Source organism: Pygocentrus nattereri, chromosome 13 (genome assembly GCF_015220715.1).
Source record: "Pygocentrus nattereri isolate fPygNat1 chromosome 13, fPygNat1.pri, whole genome shotgun sequence".
NCBI lineage: Eukaryota > Metazoa > Chordata > Actinopteri > Characiformes > Serrasalmidae > Pygocentrus > Pygocentrus nattereri.
Window position 1 is genome coordinate 12,124,496 of NC_051223.1, and position 22,324 is coordinate 12,146,819.

Here is a 22,324-nt window from a genome sequence, read left to right on the forward strand (position 1 = left end):
AGAGAAGGGCTGGGCCTGGCCAGCGCTGTGTCAATAATTCAAGTCTGACCACAAACCCTCTCTTCCATCTCCGAACCCACCGCCTGCTTAAGAAAGTACTCTCACTGCAGACTGTGTTAAAGGAGAACTCCACTGATTTTTAAAATATTCTTGCATAATTAACTGGTTAAGATGTAAACAGAGCGGTTCAGAGTGGTTTGGTGTGAAACACTCTGTTCTAGAGAAACCGTTAGAATTGTTCACAGTGGTGGTAATAGGAACCAGACGTCTGAAGAGTGCAATGGACCTAAAAGAGGGGTGCCCAAATTTTTTGTTTTGAAGGTGGGCCAAAAAAAATTGAAGCAATACACAAATAAAAAGTCTAGAAATGTTTCAAATTATTTTTTTCAAAAATGTATTTTGTAACTTTGCGCCTTATTTTGTTAGAAAAAAAATGTAAAATCCAATTTTAGAAGGAAAAGTTTACATTCCTAATACATAAGTATGTAAACATTGATAGTTCTAAAAGGTACGGGTCACTACCAGCACATACGGTTCAGTTACTGAAGCTTAGCTTAGAATTCTTTGTTTATCTGTCTGCTCTACCTACAGTATAGCTCTGTCCATGTACACTTAAGTTATAAGAAGTATTTCATTTCAGACTTGCTTGTGAATGAGGCACAACACAGGTCAGCCAATCAGAAATTAGGTCATTTACATATTTTGGTCTTAAAGACACAGCATGTTTAAGTCTGAGAGATAAAAAGAGATTGGAAAATGGTCAAGGAAAAATTAATTATGGTACATAAACTTCAAGCAATACAAATAGACAAAGTAAAATACGACTCTACAGCCTTTAAATTATATAAATTGTACAAACGTTTGTTCTCTCATTGTGTGAGGACATCCTTCTGAAGGGTCAAATACATCATCATCACGGGCCAACTTTCATCTTTGGGCCACATTCTGGGACAGCCTTCTCTAAAAGCTCCCTCACAGAAAGTTCTTACATGAAATGGTTATGAATTCACTGCCTGATGACTGAGACAATGTTTTATGATAGTTTAGAGAACTTAAACTCCAATCATGGTGGAGTGATACATGCAGGGCGCTGTGTGGCAAAATAGTCCCCAAAGAAAACGTATTATTCCAGATCAACATTCCATATAAACTCAGAAGACTCGTATAGCTTCTCTGGTGGTTCTGGATGGTAAACAAAATGTCTATATCTGTGTTGTAGTCATTTTGTTCTATCCCCACCACTGTAAAGGCATCTGAGTCGATGAGTTTCTCTACAATCAACCCACTCTGAATGAATCTGTTTACATCTCAAACACCGAATTATGTAGAAGTTTTTGGAGGCGCTCCCTTTTAACTAACAAGCAGAGGAAATGCACACTTTAATCAATGCACACATGCACAGCGTTTCTCGCTTTCGTTCTCCCACACTTGCACATGTGTAGCGCAGCTGAGGTACGCGACATAGCTATGGGGTCACTTCTCACAATTATTTCCTCGCTGCAGTAATTAATATAATATTCTTCACTCAATATCCTCCCTGATCAGCCGAGAGAATGAGGCATACTGTGCAAACATGAGTCAGCCAACACTCGCCTTTTACAAAAACAACCGCGCAACCCATCATCTCCCAAGCTCCTTCACGTGCCTGAACAGCCGACTTCAACCTCCGCCAGGAAATGAAACTCTCAGCATGACAGCCAATGATCTTGCAAGAGCAATGCTGACATCATGACCCCAACGTCCATCACTTGCATGAGGTCATGTTTAGCCAGAAGCGAGGAGCCTCTTGTGTCCTACCCGATACTGATTCTATCCAGAGGAACAAGAATCCTACACAAACCTGCTCGGCCTTTGTGGGACCCACACGGACCTCTCTGCACATCTGGCTTTGTGGGAACTGACTCAGAGGGGTGTGGGTGGACCAGCTTTCTGGGCAGGATTTGCCCCCTGACACTGACCTCAGACCAGTTTCCCCAAGCTAAATCTTCACCTTATTCATCCCATCAAGCTGATTTAAGCTTGATTTAAACTCTGGTTCCAGCTATGCTTTTACTGAAGTTAGCAGCCCTGAGCAGGGCTGGATTAGAACTCTTAGTGGCAACAAGCATCCCGAGGTGGGCGAGTGGTACTCTGGGCATCTGGATCCAATTGAGGGTGTTTGTCATTCAGGACTGAATCAAATTAGAAAAGAAAAAAAAAGTTTAATATTTAATACAACACCAGATGGAAGCGGGAGAGAGGAGGGCGGGCCAGCGACTGGTTCAATACATCCCGGCCCAGGACAGCCGCAGGCATAGCCCATGGAAAAATGGATATACACTTAGAAACACATACAAACAGACACAGATGGAAGTGTTCAGTCATACAATCATACAAGAAGAGAGCATATAAAAAGATTCCAAACACAAGTGATACAATCTCAATAAGAATCCCCGTCAGCATGTCAGTTATACTGATAGGTCACAAGACGGGAATATGCAAGGGTTAATCTTCCATTAACGCACCAATCACAATATTTATTTCTGCGCATCTTGACCAGCCACAGCTCAGTTTTTTGGAGTGTTAACTTGGATCTGCACAAAACATCGATGACCAGTTTTTAACTATGGCACATTATTGATTCATCAGTTTTGTTCTACAAATGAAAATTTGTAGAATTAGAAGAATTATAGAAAAAAATAAAAATAAATAATACATAAGAGACTGGACCACCAGAACATCTTCAATGCATGTTAGCATAGATTCGTCAAGTCTCTGGAACAGTTCTGGAGGGATGGAACACTGTTCTCCCCTCAGTTGCAAGATCAGCCAAACTGTCATCTGTGCTGACTCTTCTTGACCTCTCAGCAGCTTCTGACATGGTCAACCACACAGTCCTTCAGGACGTTCTCACAATCTTTGGAATCACTGGCTCTGTGTGCAAGTGGTTCAAGTCCTGTCTGGAGGATCGCTCTTATCAGGTAACATGGAGAGGATCCACATCCCCTCCATGCAGGCTCTCTACTGGTGTCCCACAAGGTTCAGAGCTGGGTGATCTTCTCCTTTCACTTTACATCAGCTCTCTTGGTGATGTGACTTCCTCTCATATCTTCTCTTATCACTGCTATGCTGATGATGCTAAATTAATGCTTTCCTTCCCACCTTCTGACATCGCAGTTTCCAGTCGCATCTCAGCATGTCTGTCTGACGTCTCTTCATGGATGGCAGCTTAGCACCTTTCAAGGTAGCTATCTAGATACCTCAGTTTGGCTCCTTTTCTCAGGCTGAAAGATAAAAAATGTAGTCCAGCTGAAAATAAAGACCGTTTCCATTGCGATTTTGTCTGGTAACCAAGATAGTTACATTAATGACAGCTTGGTTGCATTTATTAGCCTATAGCTCAATGATCAGGCTAGCAGTCAGGATTGGGTGACACCACAGGGATTCCCAGGAGTTGTATGATGTATTTGTGTATATAAAATAAATAAATAAATAAATGAATAAAATTAACAACATAAAATACTGTGACCCTGTGGGAGAAGCAGCATAGAAAATGGATGGATGGATGGATGGATGGATGGATGGATGGATGGATGGATAAAATACTGCAGAATGCATACGGTTAGATCAGAATGCTTTATTATGTTTACCATAAAAATGACAAGAAGACAACTACAGCATTATCTGCCACTGTAATTCATACCGAGAAACAGCTCTACTCAATAAGCTAATCAACTTCTAATACATCGATAAGGCATAAGTTTTTCAACACTGTGTCCACTCACTGTCCACTCTATTAGACACTCCTACCTTGTCGGTCCACCTTATAGAAGTAAAGTCAGAGACAATAGCTTATCTGCTGCTGCAGTTTGTGTTGGTCATCCTCTAGTCCTTCATCAGTGGTCACAGGACGCTGCCCACAGGACGCTGCTGGCTGGATATTTTTGGTTGATGGACTATTCTCAGTCCAGCAGTGACACTGAGGTGTTTAAAAACTCCAGCTGCACTGCTGTGTCTGATCCACTCAGACCAGCACAACACACACTAACACAACACCACCACATCAGTGTTACTGCAGTGCTGAGAATGACCCACCACCCAAACAGTACCTGCTCTGTGAGGGTCCATGGGGGTCCTGACCACTGAAGAACAGGGTAAAAAAGTATCAGAGAAACAGATGGACTATACAGTAAGTGGAGCTGATAAAATGGACAATGAGCATAGAAACAAGGAGGTGGTCAGAATGTTATGCCTGATCGGTGTAACTGCTAAGCAACTTCTAATGCCTGAGGAGCCCCTGGGAGAACATACAGAGTTACATGTGCATCATGACTTTTGGCAGACAAGAGCGCAGTTTTCAAACGCAACCTGTGGAACAATGTTCATCCAAGAGGGGATGAACATTGTTCCACAGGTTGAAGTTGACTTTATCCTGCCAGCTCCATGACTCACCAGCGCTGTGATCAATTTGACTTTGACAGTGAGTTCTGGCAGCGCAAGATTCAAGAACGACGTCGGATAGTTTGGTGTTTTTCCATTCGAACTCTATAAATCTGGGAAAATTTAGAGGTATCTTGATATTAGGCTGTTATAGCGGATCACTCGGAATTACGGCAACGCTGGTTTCTTTGATGTTGGAGCTCTAAATGTGGTTTAAGATGTGCAAGTACACAACGCAGTATTCCTGTTTCATTATGTTTGTGTGCATGTTCAGATTTTATTGGTATTATAAGGGGACACATGCTGCATGAATCTGTGTGTCTGTGAACAGTTTACAACCAAAGATATGGCTGCAATTCTGGTTTATGCATATGTTAACGTGCTTGTGTACGGTACCACCCTGAGGGGGGCAGGCAACAGTGAGCCCCAAATAGCAATCACACTAAATAAGACCAAATGAAATTACACAAAGCCACATATCACAAACGCCCACAGCAGAGCTGCTCCCACTGTTTTTTTTTTTTCAGTACTGTTCAAAAGTCCAAGATCCTTCATTTAGTTGATTTCCAGACATTTCCTCAGCAGCTAAACCTGCTCTCCACTGTGTGGGTCAGTGAGTCGCTCTTCATTCCACCTTCATTCCAGCTTCCGTTCTTCTCAGGAGCCTCACTTTCAGCTACTCAAAGAATCTGAATACATGCCTCCAAAGCTCAGTCTTTGATTTTCTGAAGTAAACCCATTCAGTGGTATTGAGGTCTAGACTCTGGGGTGGTCAGTCCATCGTTTAGCTTCTTTGTTTGATGTGTCTGTCTCCTTTTTTGAGTGAGGTTCTTCTTGATCAGCTACACATACTTTCATACCCACAGCGCTGAGTCGCATTCTCAGAGTGGAAGGACATTTTTCCCTTTGCTGCTTTGTTTATTTATAGAGAGCAATGGCTTGTTCTACTGTCCATTCTGGCAGCCGCTATCCATGATAATGTTAAAAAGTCCAGGCCAAAATTTTCTGCCAAAAAGTGCTATTTATGGTTTTCAGCTCAGAGAGAAAAACGACTTAAAACTTTGACTGTAAAATAAAAAGTTTAAATATAACAAAATGTGTAAATCTAAAACTTCACAATAATTTTGATGGTAATGAAAATTAGGAACAATAAACAATAAACAACAGCCACATTATCTGAAAATGATTCAAAATAAGTAAAACGATAGCTAAAGTCAAAAGCATAACTATAAATTGTGATATAGGTGCTGTTGGATGGCCATCTCTTCTGTGTAATCGAGTATTTTATGCCTCAAACTGTAGCCTAATTTTAGTCCAGGATGATTTTGGTTTCAGCCAAAGATTTTAATTCCGGTGCTTCAGCAGCTTTAAACATCCAGATTTTCTCCATGTGAAAGTGCATTTTGTCACTGACCTTTGACTCTCTAATTTCATTTCGACAGTGCCAGCATCCACCACCCACCCACACTGCTCTAGTTCATTTAGCCACAATGTTCTGCTCAGAGGTTTGATATGACCAGCGGTGATTGGCAGTAAGGTCACTCTGCCCAAGATGTGCCACTACAGCTTACTTCACGGTCTGACCACTAAATCCTCCCCCTCCCCTTCCCCCTTTCTCCTCTATCAGGTCTGTGTTGCATAATTTCACTGGCAGGAGCTGTGAAATTCATCCGAGCTCACGGTCAGAATGTGTCTGGGCAGGAGCTGCTTTACTGGAGCTCATTCTGTCTTATAAAACCAGAAAGAACGAAAGAGGGAGAGATGGAGGGGAGTGGCGTGGAAAAGAGGGGCTGAAAATCCCACTATAGCGCAAGTGAATCTCATCTCCCGTATGCCCACTCCTGTCAGACCCCCACAGCGGCTATTGAGCTGACAGGTCCTCCAGCCCTGCTCCCCTTTGTATTGCACCAAACTCGTGCTGCCAGGACACTTTGTTTACCGTTGGCATCTACGACTGTTTGAAAGCGGAGGCTCTCGTCATTTACCATGCCTAATCGTTTCCAAGTCACACTCTTTCACCAGCTCTCCCTCACGCTCATTTCCATCTCTTCTTTCCACTTCACTACAGCTCCCCCCTTTACGCTGTCTTACCTTCACACACTCAGAAAACAAGTGCAGATTCAGAGGATAAATGTCTGAAGTGAAAAATGGTCCAGGTATATAAATCCTCCTTCATCCTCCCAGAGAAACAGAGAGAGGTAGGGGTGAAGGAGATGACGCTGAAAGTAAAGAGGGTGAAAATACTTAAGACCAAGAAGAAGAAGATAGAGAAAACAAAAGAGGAGGAGAAATGAGAACCTCAAAAAGCTTAAAATGGTGGCAATTCTGAAGAATAAAAATATGTAGAAACAGAAGAAGATGCCTAATTGCTGAAGAAGTAGCTGAAGCTCAAGAAGAAGAAAAAAAGGAAGAAACTAAAAAAAGAAGCTGAAAAAGAAGAAGCTGAAGCAGATGAAGCTAAAGAAGAAGCTCAAAACAAGAAGCTGAAGCTGATGAAGCTAAAGAAGAAGCTGAAGCAGATGAAGCTAAAGAAGAAGCTCAAAACAAGAAGCTGAAGCAGATGAAGCTGAGGTCGAAGTTTAAATTAAGAAGAAAAAGATGATGAAGAAAAAGCAGACGATAGTAGAAGCTCTAGAAACTTTACACGAAGAAGACGACAGTAGAAGATGAATTTGGCTGGTTCAGGCAGCTGAACGGTCACTAATCCTGTCTTGACCACAGCATTGCAGGGGGTTTAAACATCATGTAGTGCCAAATCTCACTGTTTCTGGTCGGTAATCACAAATGACCCGTCCAGCTCTCTAGAATAAAGGCTTCTTGTTATCTCCATCCTGTTTGGACTCTATTTCGTCTCTGCTGCTCACCCTTTCCCTACTTCCCTCTTTCCTTCGCTCTCAGACCCCACAAGTAGGTGCTGTATCATTAAGCTCTCTCAAACAAGGGTCACATAACTGAAACCCTCAGGGCACTAGGAGGGGAGAGCCATGTGTTCTGCCTCGGTTCCAGCTCTAATTTTAGACATTTTCCCTGCAATAAAAACTGCACTAGTGAGGCTGAAGCAAGCTCTGAATGCTGCACCTACGGAGAAGCAGAACAGACGTCAGCGTCGACGAGGTGCAAGGGTGTGGTGCTCCGGGCTTTTCCAGCCGACTGCTCAGTGAGGAGAAAGGCAGCAAAAGAAAACAGAGGAAAATTTCTTTCCACTGGGCTGGAAGAGTGCAGGGGCAATAAGTAGCAGGTGATCGAGGTTTTCACTGCACCCAAGTAACAAGTATTCCATGACTCACGACTCGATTATAAAACACGCGAGAAAATACACATTTCCCAAATTCCTTTTACAATCATTCCTGTAAATAATAAAGCAGTAACGTGGCTTAAATGCACTCTGGTGTCTCGTTACGGAGCTGCGAGTGGAGAGTGGTGACGCACCGGAGCATTAGAGGAGCTGGCGTTCCTCTGGAAAGGAACCAGAGAAAAGAAGGAGGCGACACATGCAGTCAAATTACAAATGATTATGTTTTGTTGAGCTTCTAGGTTTAAATAAGTTGATACATCATCTGGAGGGAAATAAAGACTGATATGGAATTTTATAAAAATGTGCACTGTTTTTACCAGTGGTGGACAGTAACTAAGTAAATGTAATTCGTTACTGTACTTAAGTAGTTTTTTCGTATATCTGTACTTTACTTAAGTATTTCCATTTTGGGCGACTTTTTACTTTCACTTCACTACATTTCAAAGTCAAATATCTTACTTTTTACTCCACTACATTTTGTGAAATCTGTCGTTCCTTTTGGTTTTTGTGTATATAAAAACATAACATGTCAAAACAAAAGAAGTGCAAAGTGAGAACACCAATCAGGACACAGCGGTCACTTTGTTCTGAGCTTGTTTTGACCTGTTGGTCATACCAACCAATTCAAGCAGACGGTCAGTGCAGCAGCGTAAAAATTTGGGAGAGTCTATTCAACATAAATAATGAACTAACCTAACTTTGTGTAAATAGACCACAATATAGAAATATGTAAACATATGCAGTCGTGACTGACGTGTCCTTTTTCTGAATTTATACAAACACCATTTCATTTTATAGTAAATTAGTTTCGGTTAGTTTATGTTTATGAACAGAGACCTACAGATCAATATAGTAAAGGAAAACTTATTTGTGAACCTGAGTTTAAAGCCAGTTTTTATTCAACTTGTAACTAATTTACAAAGTAATCTTAAAGTGAAACTTTGCTTGTTTGTGAAAAGTGATTTTAGAGCCAATCGGTTCCCCCTGATGGAAACGGTTTGCCTTCAGTGTTTTGTGCTTATGATTGTTTTAAAAGACGTCAACATCACTAATTAATGACATTCTATTAAAAGATAGAGACACTGGAGTATTTTCATCTAAAATGAATTCATGAAGCAAGTCTTGTTACAAAAATGATAACAGGACATTAGAGCCATAATTAATCTTTTATTACTTTTACTTTTGATACTTAAGTACATTTTGTACATTTACTCAAGTTGAGGTCTAGAGTAAGGACTTCTACTTTTACTTGGGTATCTCTACTTTAACTCAAGTACATGACTTGTGTACTTCGTCCACCTCTGGTTTTTACATTTTGCTGAGTTTAACATTTTGGGGGAAAAAAATAAAACTAAATATAAAACAGGTCGCATTTAATGTCTTTCTTAATGTAAAATTAAGTAAATAAACAATAGCTGTGCATTAAAATGTGCAGTAGTGTGTCTCTGTAGAGGACGTGTAAATCATTTACCCTCAGAAAAACAACAGCAGCATTGAGTTTGAACAGGGGTGCACAAACATTGGCACACAGGCCTTCGTATTCAAAAATTCACAAGCTAATTTCAGTTCCTAAATATTCAGCATAAGCAAAGCAGCAAGCATGCCTGCTTCAAAATCCAGGCTGCTGACTGGCTCTTAATATTATATGCCATAAATAAACCGTGCAAAGGTTTGGAGTCACTTGTCATATTAATAATGGTTGTTATAACAGCGCAGATTCAACTATATAAAAAATTAAACACCAGAAGGAATTTGAACATGTTTTTTTGTGGGAGGAGCAAAAAAAATTAAATGATAGATGATAAAATGTTATTATCTATTTACAGTAATTTTATCATCACTTTTTTGATTAACTGAAATTCATTCTAGATGTAAACTTTATTACAGCATGATCCCAGATATTCATTTATTAGCACTTTTTAAGTATTTTTAATCAAAATTTGTTGGAACTTCCTTTTAGAAACTCTTTTCTCTGTATTAATTTACTACGAGTTTGTTCAAGTTTTTTATTATATTGGAATTTATTCCTCAATATTATATGTTAGAACTTCATTCTGGATGTTAAAACTGTATTATAATTTGGAACGTGGCCCATTTAAATGCCACAGTGTTGCAGAACAGACCACACAACACTAACAGTAAAACTCCTTAAAAACCCCTTAAAATAAAGACGTGTAAACACAGAGTCGACACTCGCATTTCTTCTTCTATCAGGAGTCAGATGTGAAGGCAAGTCTGGATCTGAGGCAGCTCAGTGTTCAGGTGCATTGCTGTAAAACCTCACGATATAAATAAAGAAGAACATCAATATTAATCTCAGTGGATCAAGATTCCACTGAAAAGACAAACAGTTTGTGGTCCATGTGCCAGGAATGGGATGGTTTGCAGGAGTGACTGGGTGAATAGGTGAGCGAGTGATTGAACAAGTAAAAGAATCAGAAGAAGAAGAAGAATCAGAAGAAGTTTTATTGCCATTGTCAATGAACAGGATTCACAGACTAGGAATTTGCTTCGGCATGAAGGTGCAACATAAAAACAAGTAGTAATAGGCATGCAAAATTATGTCCACATAAATAAATACTCTATGAAAATATGTAGATAGAATGAATAAAAATAAAAATACAAAAGGCATGTACAACAGTACTATATACAACAGTGCAGGTGGAGTAGTGCAATTCAAGTAAAGTGACCAAGGCAGGGTTATAAAGAGGTAAGTGACATGATTATATATTGTTCTTGAGTCCAATGGCAGAGGGGAAGAAACTGTTCCTGTGGCGGGAGGTTCTGGTCCGAATGGACCAAAGCCTCCTGCCCGAGGGGAGTGGATCAAATAGTCCGTGTGCGGGGTGAGAAGGGTCTGCTATAATCCGATCCACTCTCCCCACAGTCCTGGAGATGTACAGGTCTTGGAGAGATGGGAGGCTGCAGCCTATCACCTTCTCAGCGGAGCGCACAATGCGCTGCAGCCTTTGTCTGTCCCTGGCAGTGGCCCCAGTATACCACACTATGATGGAGGAGCTGAGGATGGACTCAATGATGGCCGTGTAGAACTGTGCCATCAGCTGTGCCGGCAGTTTGGCTTTCCTCAGCTACCGCAGAAAGTACATCCTCTGCTGAGCCTTCTTGATGAGGGAGCTGATGTTCACCTCCCACTTGAGGTCCTGGGTGATCGTGGTGCCAAGGAACTGGTAACAGTCCACAGTGGTGATAGGGGTGTCGGTAAGGATAAGGCAGGACAGGGGGCTTGTGGCTTTCCTGAAGTCCACAGTCATCTCCACTGTCTTCTGGGCATTGAGCACCAAGTTGCTGTTGCTGCACCAGGTCACCAGCCGGTCCACCTCCTTCCTGTAGGCAGACTCATCACCGTCTGAGATGAGTCCAATGAGGGTGGTGTCGTCCGCAAACTTAATCAGTTTGACAGAGTCATGGATGGAGGTGCAGCAGTTGGTGTACAGGGAGAAGAGCAGAGGGGAAAGTACACAGCCCTGAGGAGATCCTGTGCTTAAAGTCCACGTGTCCGAGACAATCTTCCCCAGCCGTACTCGCTGACTGTGGTCCATGAGGAAGTCTGTGATCCACCTGCAGGTGGAGTCGGGCACATGGAGCAGAGAGAGCTTGTCCTGGAGCAGAGTGGGAAGGATAATATTGAATGCAGAGCTGAAGTCCACAAACAGGATCCTAGCGTAGGTTCTTGGGGAGTCCAGATGCTGCAGGATGAAGTGGAGGGCCAGGTTTATGGCATCATCTACGGACCTGTTGGCTCTGTAGGCAAACTGCAGGGGGTTCAGAAGGGGGTTGGTGATGGACTTGAGGTGGGATAAAACCAGACGTTCAAAGGTCTTCATGACTACGGACGTCAGGGCCACAGGCCTGTAGTCATTAAGTCCTGCGGCGCGTGGTTTCTTGGGGACAGGGACGATGAAGGAGGACTTGAAACAGGCTGGGACATGGCATGACTCCAGGGAAGAGTTGAAGATTCCCGTGAAGACTGGGGCCAGCTCATCAGCACAGTGTCTCAAGGTGGCAGAGGACACGGAGTCAGGGCCCGAAGCCTTGTGTGGATTTAGCCTCTTAAACAGCCTGTTCACATCCTCCTCCTGGACTGAGACGGCAGAGGAGGCCGATGGGCAATCCAAAGTGGTTGAGTGTATTGTGGTGTGAGGGGTGGAGGATGGGGGGTGTGAGTCCATGACTTCAAAACGTGAATAGAAGTCGTTAAGGTCGTTAGCCAGTTTGAAATCTTCTGAACAATGCTCTGGGCCTATAGTTGGTGATCTCTTTCAGCCCCCTCCATACAGTGGCAGAGTCGTTAGCATAGAACCGCTGCTTCAGACGAGCATTGTACTTGGATTTAGCCTTTAACACCTCCCTGCTAAATTCATACTTTGCACCTCTGTAGCTGACCCTGTCTCCCTCTCTGAAAGCAACCTCTTTCTGCTGGCAAAGCTGTCTGAGTTTTGGTCTGATCCAGGGTGAGTGAGTGTGCAGGAGAGTGAGAGACTTACTGTGTGAGAGGGCGAGCGAACGAGAGAGTGGGCAGGAGTGAGCAAGTGCATGTGTGAGTGGGTGAGCGAGTGAGTGGACAGGAGAGTGAGCGAACGAGCGAGTGAGTGGGCAGGAGAGCGAGTCTGTGAGTGGGCAGGAGAGTGTGTGAGTGGACGAGCGAGTGGACAGGAGAGTGAACGAGTGAATGTGTGAGTGGGTGGGCGAGTGGTGCAGGAGAGTGAGCGAGTGAGTGTGTGAGTGGGTAAACGAGCAAGTGAGTGGGCAGGAGAGTGAGCGAGTGAGTGTGTCAGTGTGTGATCGAGTGTGTGGGCAGGAGAGTGAGTGAGTGTGTGAGTGAGCGAGCAAGCATGTGAGTGAATAGGTAGGTGAGCAAGTGAGTGTGTGAGTGAGTGAATGGGCAGGAGAGTGAGCGAGTTAGTGTGTAGTGGGTGAGCGAGTGAGTGGGCAGGAGAGTGAGAGAATGAGCGAGGGCGTGTGTGATTGGGCAGGACAGTGAGTGTGTGAGAGGGCGAGCGAGCGAGTGAATGGGCAAGAGAGTGAGCTAGTGCGTGTGTGAGTGGGTGAGCGAGTGAGTGGGAGAGTGAGTGTGTGAGTGGGCGAGCAAGCGTGCGAGTGGGCAGGAGAGTGAGTGTGTGAGTGGACGAACGAGCGAGTGAGTGGGCAGGAGAGAGAGCGAGTTAGTGTATGAGAGGGCGAGTGAGTGGGCAGGAGAGTGAGCGAGTGAGTGGGCAGGAGAGTGAGGGAGTTAGTGTGTGAAAGGGCGAGCGAGCGAGTGAGTGGGCAGGAGAGTGAGCGAGTACGTGTGTGAGTGGGTGAGCGAATGAGTGGGCAGTAGATTGAGTGAATGAGCGAGTGCGTGTGTGAGTGGGTGAGCGAGTGAGTGTGCAGGAGAGTGAGTGTGTGAGAGGACGAGCAAGTGTGTGAGTGGGCAGGAGAGTGAGTGTGTGAGTGGGCGAACGAGCGAGTGAGTGGGCAAGAGAGTGAGCGAATGAACGTGTGAGTGGGCGAGCGAGCAAGTGAGTTGGCAGGAGAGTGAGTGAGTGTGTGAATGGGCAAACAAGCGAATGAGTGGCCAGGAGAGTGAGCAAGTTAGTGTGTGAGAGGGGGTCAGCAAGCGAGTGAGTGGGCAGAAGAGTGAGCGGCTGAGTCTGTGAGTGGGCGAACGAGAGAGTGAGTGGGCAGGAGAGTGAGTGTGTGAGTGGACAAACGAGCGAGTGAGTGGGCAGGAGAGAGAGCGAGTTAGTGTGTGAGAGGGCGAGCGAGCGAGTGAGTGGGCAGGAGAGTGAGCGAGTGAGTGGGCAGGAGAGTGAGGGAGTTAGTGTGTGAAAGGGCGAGCGAGCGAGTGAGTGGGCAGGAGAGTGAGCGAGTATGTGTGTGAGTGGGTGAGCGAATGAGTGGGCAGTAGAGTGATTGAACGAGCGAGTGTGTGTGTGAGTGGGTGAGCGAGTGAGTGTGCAGGAGAGTGAGTGTGTGAGAGGACGAGCAAGTGTGTGAGTGGGCAGGAGAGTGGGTATGTGAGTGGGCAGGAGAGTGAGTGTGTGAGTGGGCGAACGAGCGAGTGAGTGGGCAAGAGAGTGAGCGAATGAACGTGTGAGTGGGTGAGCGAGCGAGTGAGTGGGCAGAAGAGTGAGCGGCTGAGTCTGTGAGTGGGCAAACGAGAGAGTGAGTGGGCAGGAGAGTGAGTGTGTGAGTGGGCGAACGAGCGAGAGAGTGGGCAGGAGAGTGAGCGAGTTAGTGTGTGAGAGGGGGTGAGCCAGTGAGTGAGTGGGCAGAAGAGTGAATGTGTGAGTGGGCGAACGAGCGAGTGAGTGGGCAAGAGAGTGAGCGAATGAACGTGTGAGTGGGCGAGCGAGCGAGTGAGTTGGCAGGAGAGTGAGTGAGTGTGTGAATGGGCAAACAAGCGAATGAGTGGCCAGGAGAGTGAGCGAGTGAGTGGGCGAGCGAACGAGTGAGTGGGCAGTAGAGTGAGTGAGTGTGTGAGTGGGCGAGCAAGTGAGTGAGTGGGCAGGAGAATGAGCAAGTTAGTGTGTGAGAGGGGGTGAGCAAGCGAGTGAGTGGGCAGAAGAGTGAGCGGCTGAGTCTGTGAGTGGGCAAACGAGAGAGTGAGTGGGCAGGAGAGTGAGTGTGTGAGTGGGCGAACGAGCGAGTGAGTGGGCAGGAGAGTGAGCGAGTTAGTGTGTGAGAGTGGGTGAGCCAGTGAGTGAGTGGGCAGAAGAGTGAATGTGTGATGGGCGAACGAGCGAGTGAGTGGGCAAGAGAGTGAGTGAATGAACGTGTGAGTGGGCGAGCGAGCGAGTGAGTTGGCAGGAGAGTGAGTGAGTGTTTGAATGGGCAAACAAGCGAATGAGTGGCCAGGAGAGTGAGCGAGTGAGTGGGCGAGCGAACGAGTGAGTGGGCAGTAGAGTGAGTGAGTGTGTGAGTGGGCGAGCAAGTGAGTGAGTGGGCAGGAGAATGAGCAAGTTAGTGTGTGAGAGGGGGTGAGCAAGCGAGTGAGTGGGCAGAAGAGTGAGCGGCTGAGTCTGTGAGTGGGCGAACGAGAGAGTGAATGGGCAGGAGAGTGAGTGTGTGAGTGGGCAAACGAGTGAGTGAGTGGGCAAGAGAGTGAGCGAGTTTGTGTGTGAGAGGGGATGAGCCAGTGAGTGAGTGGGCAGAAGAGTGAGCGAGTGAGTCTGTGAGTGGGCAAACGAGCGAGTGAGTGGGCAGGAGAGTGAGTGAGTGAGTGTGTGAGTGGGCAAACAAGCGAGTGAGTGGCCAGGAGATTGAGCGAGTGAGTGTCAGTGGGCGAGCAAACGAGTGAGTGGGCAGGAGAGTGTGTGAGTGGACGAGCAAGTGTGTGATGTGTGAGTGAGTGAGTGCATGTGTGAGTGGGTGAGCAAGTGAGTGGGCAGGAGAGTGAGCGAACGAGCGAGTGAGTGGGCAGGAGAGTGAGTGTGTGAGTGGACGAGCGAGTGTGTGAGTGGGCAGGAGAGTGTGTGAGTGGACAAGCGAGTGTGTGATGTGTGAATGGGCAGGAGAGGGAGTGTGTGAGTGGGTGAGTGTGCGTGCGAGTGGGCAGGAGAGTGAGCGAGTTAGTGTGTGAGAGGGCGAGCGAGCGAGTGAGTGGGCAGGAGAGTGAGCGAGTGCGTGTGTGAGCGAGTGAGTGGGAAGGAGCGTGAGCGAACGAGCAAGTGCGTGTGTGAGTGGGTGAGCGAGCGTGCGAGTGGGCAGGAGAGTGAGTGTGTGAGAGTGCGACCAAGCGAGTGAGTGGGCAGGAGAGTGAGCGAGTTAGTGGGCAGGAGAGGAAGCGAGTGCGTGTGTGAGTGGGTGAGCGAATGAGTGGGCAGTAGAGTGAGCGAACGAGCAAGTGTGTGTCTGAGTGGGTGAGCGAGTGAGTGGACAGGAGAGTGAGTGTGTGAGTGGACGAGCAAGTGTGTGAGTGGGCAGGAAAGTGGGGATGTGAGTGGGCGAGCGAGCGTGCGAGTGGGCAGGAGAGTGAGTGTGTGAGTGGGCGAACGAGCGAGTGAGCGGGCAGGAGAGTGAGCGAGTGAATGTGTCAGTGGGTGAGCGAGCGAGTGAGTGGGCAGAAGAATGAGAGAGTGAGTGTGTGTGTGGGCGAGCGAGTGAGTGAGTGGGTAGGAGAGTGAATGCGTGAGTGTGTGAGTGGGAAAACAAGTGATTGAGTGGCCAGGAGAGTGAGTGAGTGTGTGAGTGGGCGAGCAAGTGAGTGGGCAGGAGAGCGAGCCAGGGAGTGGGCAGGAGAGTGAGTGTGTGAGTGGACGAGCGAGGGTGTGAGTGGGCCGGAGAGTGTGTGAGAGGACGAGCAAGCGAGTGAGTGGGCAGGAGAGTGAGCAAGTGTGAGTGGGTGAGCGAGTGAGTGGGCAGGAGAGTGAGCGAACGAGCAAGTGTGTGAATGGGCGAGCGAACGAGTGAGTGGGCAGGAGAGTGAGTGAGTGTGTGAGTGGGTGAGCAAGTGAGTGAGGGGGCAGGAGAATGAACAAGTTAGTGTGTGAGAGGGGGTGAGCAAGCGAGTGAGTGGGCAGAAGAGTGAGCGACTGAGTCTGTGAGTGGGCGAATGAGAGAGTGAGTGGGCAGTGGGCAAAAAAAACAAACAGATGAACCGAAGCGGTCAGAAAGCAGCAGAGATGCAGAGCGTGCATGACTCTGCAGAACTGAACAGAACAGAGGATAAAAGCAAAGAACACAGAGACTAAAAATCTCTATTACTAAGTTCAACTAGTGCAGACTTGATAACCTTCAGTATCACCGTATCAGCGTTAATGAAACAGTTAATGATTCCATCAATTCAGCATCAATACTAATACTGAAGAAGTCATCGTTAATAAAGTCAGTAAATTAGTATTAATAAAGTTAAATTTTTAGCTGAATTAAACTAACATTTTAAGGGCATTATATCATATAATGCTCATTATCTATTAAATATGTCAACAATAATATCCTGAAAACCAATATTACAGTCAGTCAATAAAGAAATAAGCCATGTGAGGCCATGGGTTACTGCAGTTGGGGTTCTTTGGCACGATGTGAAGTGAAATAAAACCCCCTTCTCTGCGAAAAAGTCACTGTAATGCACGGCCTGTAATGCACGGTGGCTTATTGATCTTATACAACAGCAGCCAAAATAAAATCTATTAAATTTCGCAATGTTTTAGACAATTATTTATGCTATTATTAATAATAACTTACATAAACAAGTGTTTCGCCAAGAAATGTAATTCCTTTAGAGTACGGTATCGTTGCTTAGCAACCACTGACCACTGAATGAGGAGGAAAATGTTTGGTCGCCCATTGCTGTAAACCAGACGTTTCATAATTATTAAACGTTTCTCGTAGAACAGCAAACATATAACACAGACCTGTTTAATGCAAATCCTTTCAGGCTAAGTACCTCAGCCAGTCTGACAATGCCACTATTCTCATGTAGCTGGGGCTGCATCTCAAACGGCTCCCTACATAGTGCACTATGTTGGAGTTTAAATACTGACTCCTGCAGCCCAACAGAGCAAAAACACAGCTAAAATCCCACATTCAGACTGAACAGGCAGTCACTGTTCGACAGCAGAAGCTAGAATTTCTAAACGTAATGGTACGCAGTTAACTTTTTAGCCAGAGAGCACAGAGGCATTTGGGACTGGGTCTGACGCCTGGGTCTGACACCATCGTGGATTTTACAACAGCTTCGAACACAGATAATAAGATTTCAGGACCAGAACTATCTGCTTTATAATGTAACGATATACTGACACAGAGCACTGCATGTTATCATCTAATTAATGAGCATAAACACAATCACTTATACAAGAGATTAACACAAACATAGAACCATGAACACTTAAAGAAGCCTTTGCATGCTTACATGGTTCTCTGCATGGTAAAATGGTTCTTCAGAGTTCTGTAAGAACGATACTGACCCAAATCTTGTATCTTCAAAATGGTCCTCTTAAAGGGGGAAATGCTATAAATTTTTCAATGTAATCTAACCTGCTCATTTTTATTGGTCCCGTCATCACACAGCTGATATTTTTAAATCGTGTCAAAAAAAAAAAAGAAGAAGTTTTTGTTCCGACAGCAGTGGTGCTGTCGTGTCATTAAATGCGAACCGCCTCAGTGGAGAATCTCAGCAAATCTTCTACTTTAACTGCTTTAATGACTGTGCATCTTACACAACACAAAATAGTGAAATACTCCATGGAACGCCATCAATCACTTTAATCGGGATCATGCACGGCTGCGTAACCAAATTGCTGTTTATTGTGAGATTTGGGCATATATAGCAGCGGCTTAGTGACTGACTTACTGATATTTACAGTGAGGCTCCGCCAGTGAGCAGGCTGTGGCTTGTGAATCTGTCTGGTGTGAGCACAGCAGCTCTTCCATCGAGTTCTAGATCATTTCTGCGGTTCTACGGGAACGGTTATGAGCTGCTGGGAGTGTTTATGCCAGTGGTTTCCATCTTTCTTGTCTACTTGTGATAAAGATCAGTGGTTGGGTTCTTACATAAGACCCCTTTGCCCACTCTACACTACCCTACAATTACCATCGCCAGTTGCCACATCCATCTCAGCCCCAGTTTAGTGGTCTTATACGTTTATTGCATGTTACATTGCACAAGATGCTGCAACTGAACTCTTGGCCAAATCATTCTGTAGCAGACTGTGGACATCAGTTATGCTCACATGTGCTAAAGGTTAGATTATGTGATAAAGATTATCTGGCGATGGGCCTAAAACAGGGAGTCTAAGCCAAAATGGTGACCTGAAAAAACACAGCAAATGATGAAGAAAGAGAGTTGGGAGCATTTTGTGGCTGGGAAATGAGGGCAACATGTGAGTGAGGTCAGGAGGCCAATTTTAGTCCAGTCAAAACAGCCATTAAGTACAGTTTATTCTTTTCTCAGTATCAGGAAAAAAAAAACACATTTAACAGAAAAATTACACAGAAGCCTCAGCAGATAAATCTAATATTAAATCTTATGTGGGTCAGTGTTCTCCTTCATTCCAGCTTCCATTCTTCTCAGGATCCTCACTTTCAGCTCCTCAAAGAATCTGCAGACACGCCTCCAAAGCTCAGTCTTAGAAGCTGGTTGATGATTTTCTGAAGTAATCAAACCCATTCAGTGGTGTTGAGGTCTGGGCTCTGGGGTGGTCAGTCTATCGTTCAGCTTCTTTGTTTGATGTGTCCATCTCCTTTTCTCAGTGAGGTTCTTCTTGATCAGCTACACATCCTTTCAGACCCACAGCGCTGAGTGGTCTTCTCACAGTGGAAGGATGGATAGAATCACCTGTGGATGTTTTCAGATCTGAAGCAGCTTGATTTTCTCCTCTCTCTCAGAGATCAAAGCTTTCAGTGCTGTTTGTCTGATGGGGGCAGTTTTGGGGTCGACCAGCTCTTCCAGGTGGTTGTTAGGAGTCTCACTTCCTCTGGAGCTTTTGTTTCTTGTTTAAACTCCAGTTTTGGAAGCTTCCATTTCCTTTTTTTCCTCTTATTTTCCTCTCTTCATCTACCAGTTCTCCCAGGTGGTTGTTAGGTGACACATTTTCTCTAGAGCTTTTAATCAGTTTTTGGAAACTCCTGTGTCTTATATTTAATCTTCTCAGAAATGTCTCCTGAAAAATGAATAACTTGTACTTACTGGTTGTTTTTGACTGATTTGCAATGTTTGTCCATAGTACACCTGCCTTCCCCAGTTTGAGTGCTATGACTTGGATTTGCATACTAATACTTGACCCCTGCGCTTCTGACTTGCAATACAAAACAAATAGTCATTCATTTCTCAGCAGACTGCAAAACTGTTTTAGCTGGAGGAAATAAATGTCAGCATCGTTCTTCATAAAGAGCAAAAAATAAGCACACCAAAACAATATTCAGGTCCTGGTGGGAATTTAAGGAATTAAAATTCATTGCACTTGTGCTCGGTCAGAGACCCTGCTCCCCCCGAGGCTCAGCCCTGAGTTTCTACTTTGGCTTGTTCTCTTACATTTTGTCAAATTCACTTATCATTCACATGCCGGATCCTGGTGGACACTGTAGCTTTCCACACTTTTCCTCAGTGCGCTGGAGCACTTGGAAAAAGGGCGCGCAGGTAGAAAAATCCAGAAGAAGGAGCACGAAGCATGAGCCTGGCATCGCTGCTCCTTTTCTTGGAAGGCTTTCAAAAACTGCCCAGTTTTTCCCTTCAGCGAGTGGCTGCTGAGTTCCCAGCTGTTTTCTTTGCACCACATTTTCTTTTTTTTTTTTTTGCCAAACAGTTAATCATAATAACAACACCATTAGTAGTTGACGTCAATAAGAATTACACTGAAAGGTGATTGGTTTAAATCACTACCATAATGCCAGCGGCACAGCCCGACTGGACGCAGTTTTCCCTTGTCCTTCATAAGCGAGTGGAAAAAAGAATAGGAAAGCGTTTATAGAAGATTAAATTACGGACCTGTTTCTAATTCACTTTTCTACCATGTGGAAGTCAATAAAGATTTACCATAAGCTGCATATAACTGTTTAATACACGACTACTGACCACCACAGGAAGGAGAGAAGAAACCCATCTGACATCTCTCTGAGGAGAAATACCACACTGACCACCACAGAGAGTGAGCAGGCTTTCAAGGAAGAAAAAACAGACAGAAAATATATTATTAAAAACTGTTGTATAAAAACGTAAGTTCTCAATTTTTTTCAGATCTATAACCTTGACCTTGACATGTTAATACAGGCTAATGAAACCTACCCCATCACTGACCCCTACCTAGGACTGGAAAATGTATAATGTTTACAAAATGCAGACAATGAAAGATAAAACAGAAGAGCAGCTCTTCCTCAGGTGCCTGAGAACATCAAGGCTGGACGTAGAATGTCAGCAGGATCATTTCATTCACAACTACACAGAGAGTATTATACTTTTTTTTGGATTTCCCCACCAATTTAGTAATTTCCAATTCAACCCACTGATTAGGATCACCCCAATCACACAATACCACCAGTTCTAGGAGGGCAAAGGCAAGCAGAGGCTAGCACCACCACATTTTTTCAAACTGCCACTGACACAGCGTCATGGGAAATTGCTGACCACCAGATCTGTTACATCATTTAAACAGATGCATGTGCTGATGAGCATCATGTTGAATGATGGGGAGAGACGGTGGACGGTGAAGACAAGTGTGCTCTCTTGGACTCCTGGCCATGGACAACTGTCCAGAGTTTGATGATAAGGCCAACACTCAGGACCCCCGAGGAATATCATACTTGAGATGCAATGCATAAACCCCTCATTACAAAGATCAATGACCATTTTAGACATCAGTGGTGTAAATACCATCAGCACTGGTCTAGAGAGATAAGAAAAACAGTGATACAGTTAGATGAATCATCCTTCACCATGTTCTCCAAAGGTGGGAGAGTGCATGTGCAGCATACACCAAGAGAATGATACAGGCCTGAATGATGTACCCATAGAGTTAGAGGGTCTGAGGACTTGCTGGCCTTTGTCCCTTGCAAGTAAGGGTCACTGCTAATTAATAATAAATTATACTGACATCACCTTGTTCCTATGATGTTGGATTCTGATGAGAGCAGTCAGTGCCCACATCAACAGGGCATGGGGGGTCATTGAAAGGTGATGTGCTTGCCCGCATTCTCCACCACCATCAACACAACACCAACAGAGAGAAGAATGGTGGTCCATCCCTCTAGAACAGTTCCAGAGACTTGTAGAATCTATGACTTGGAATGCTGAAGCTGTTCTGGTGGCCCAACATTCTACTAAGACACTATCTTGGTTCTATTAATGTGTCACTCGTCAGTATCATTCTCAGTGTTTCAAGATCATGCACTACCTGTCATGGCAATATGTCATTATGTTTCTCAAACTCATGCATTTAGGTTTTTATACTGTCTGTATACTGACTCCTTTTTCTCCCACATATTTGGCACCAGTGAATCTCCTGAACCTTTATTTAAACTCTGATTATAAGCGGCACTGCGCTGCTTGAGAACAATGTTTCATTAGTCAGTTAACGGCAACTTCTGGCATCTCAGAAACATCTCATCCCACCATTATCCCTTTTTTTCTCTAGAGCCCCTCTCCCTCTCTTTCGCTCCCCACTGCTGATGATGTATTACAACATGGTGCAAGAATGCTGCCCATATCTGGGAAAGATAAAACAATAACAAGCTCCAAAAGACCACAGAAGATTAAAAGTAAATAAATGAGTAAACTAAATAATAAAAGGCAAAACAGAGCAAAGGGGAACAGCAGCCAGGGTTCAGGAAATTGGTCCCACAATTGATGTGATGATAAGACCTCCCCCTTTACACTCCACCCAAATCTGAGACAATTCAGCTACTGACAGCACAGGAATCTAAATGTCTATAAAGCAGGTCACAGAAGACAGAAGATATTTTCACGTATTTCAACCAACATATCGACAAAAATGCTAGTTGCACACCAAATGACGTCTGATTTTATAAGTGATTTTTCTCAATTCCAAACATTTCCCATTTTCAAGCTGAATGTCAGAAGACGCAATGTGAATTGTGTTTTGGTACAACGAGTCTTGAAAATGTACTTTTAGAAGAAATTAGGCAGTGATAAGGACAAATCACAGTCAG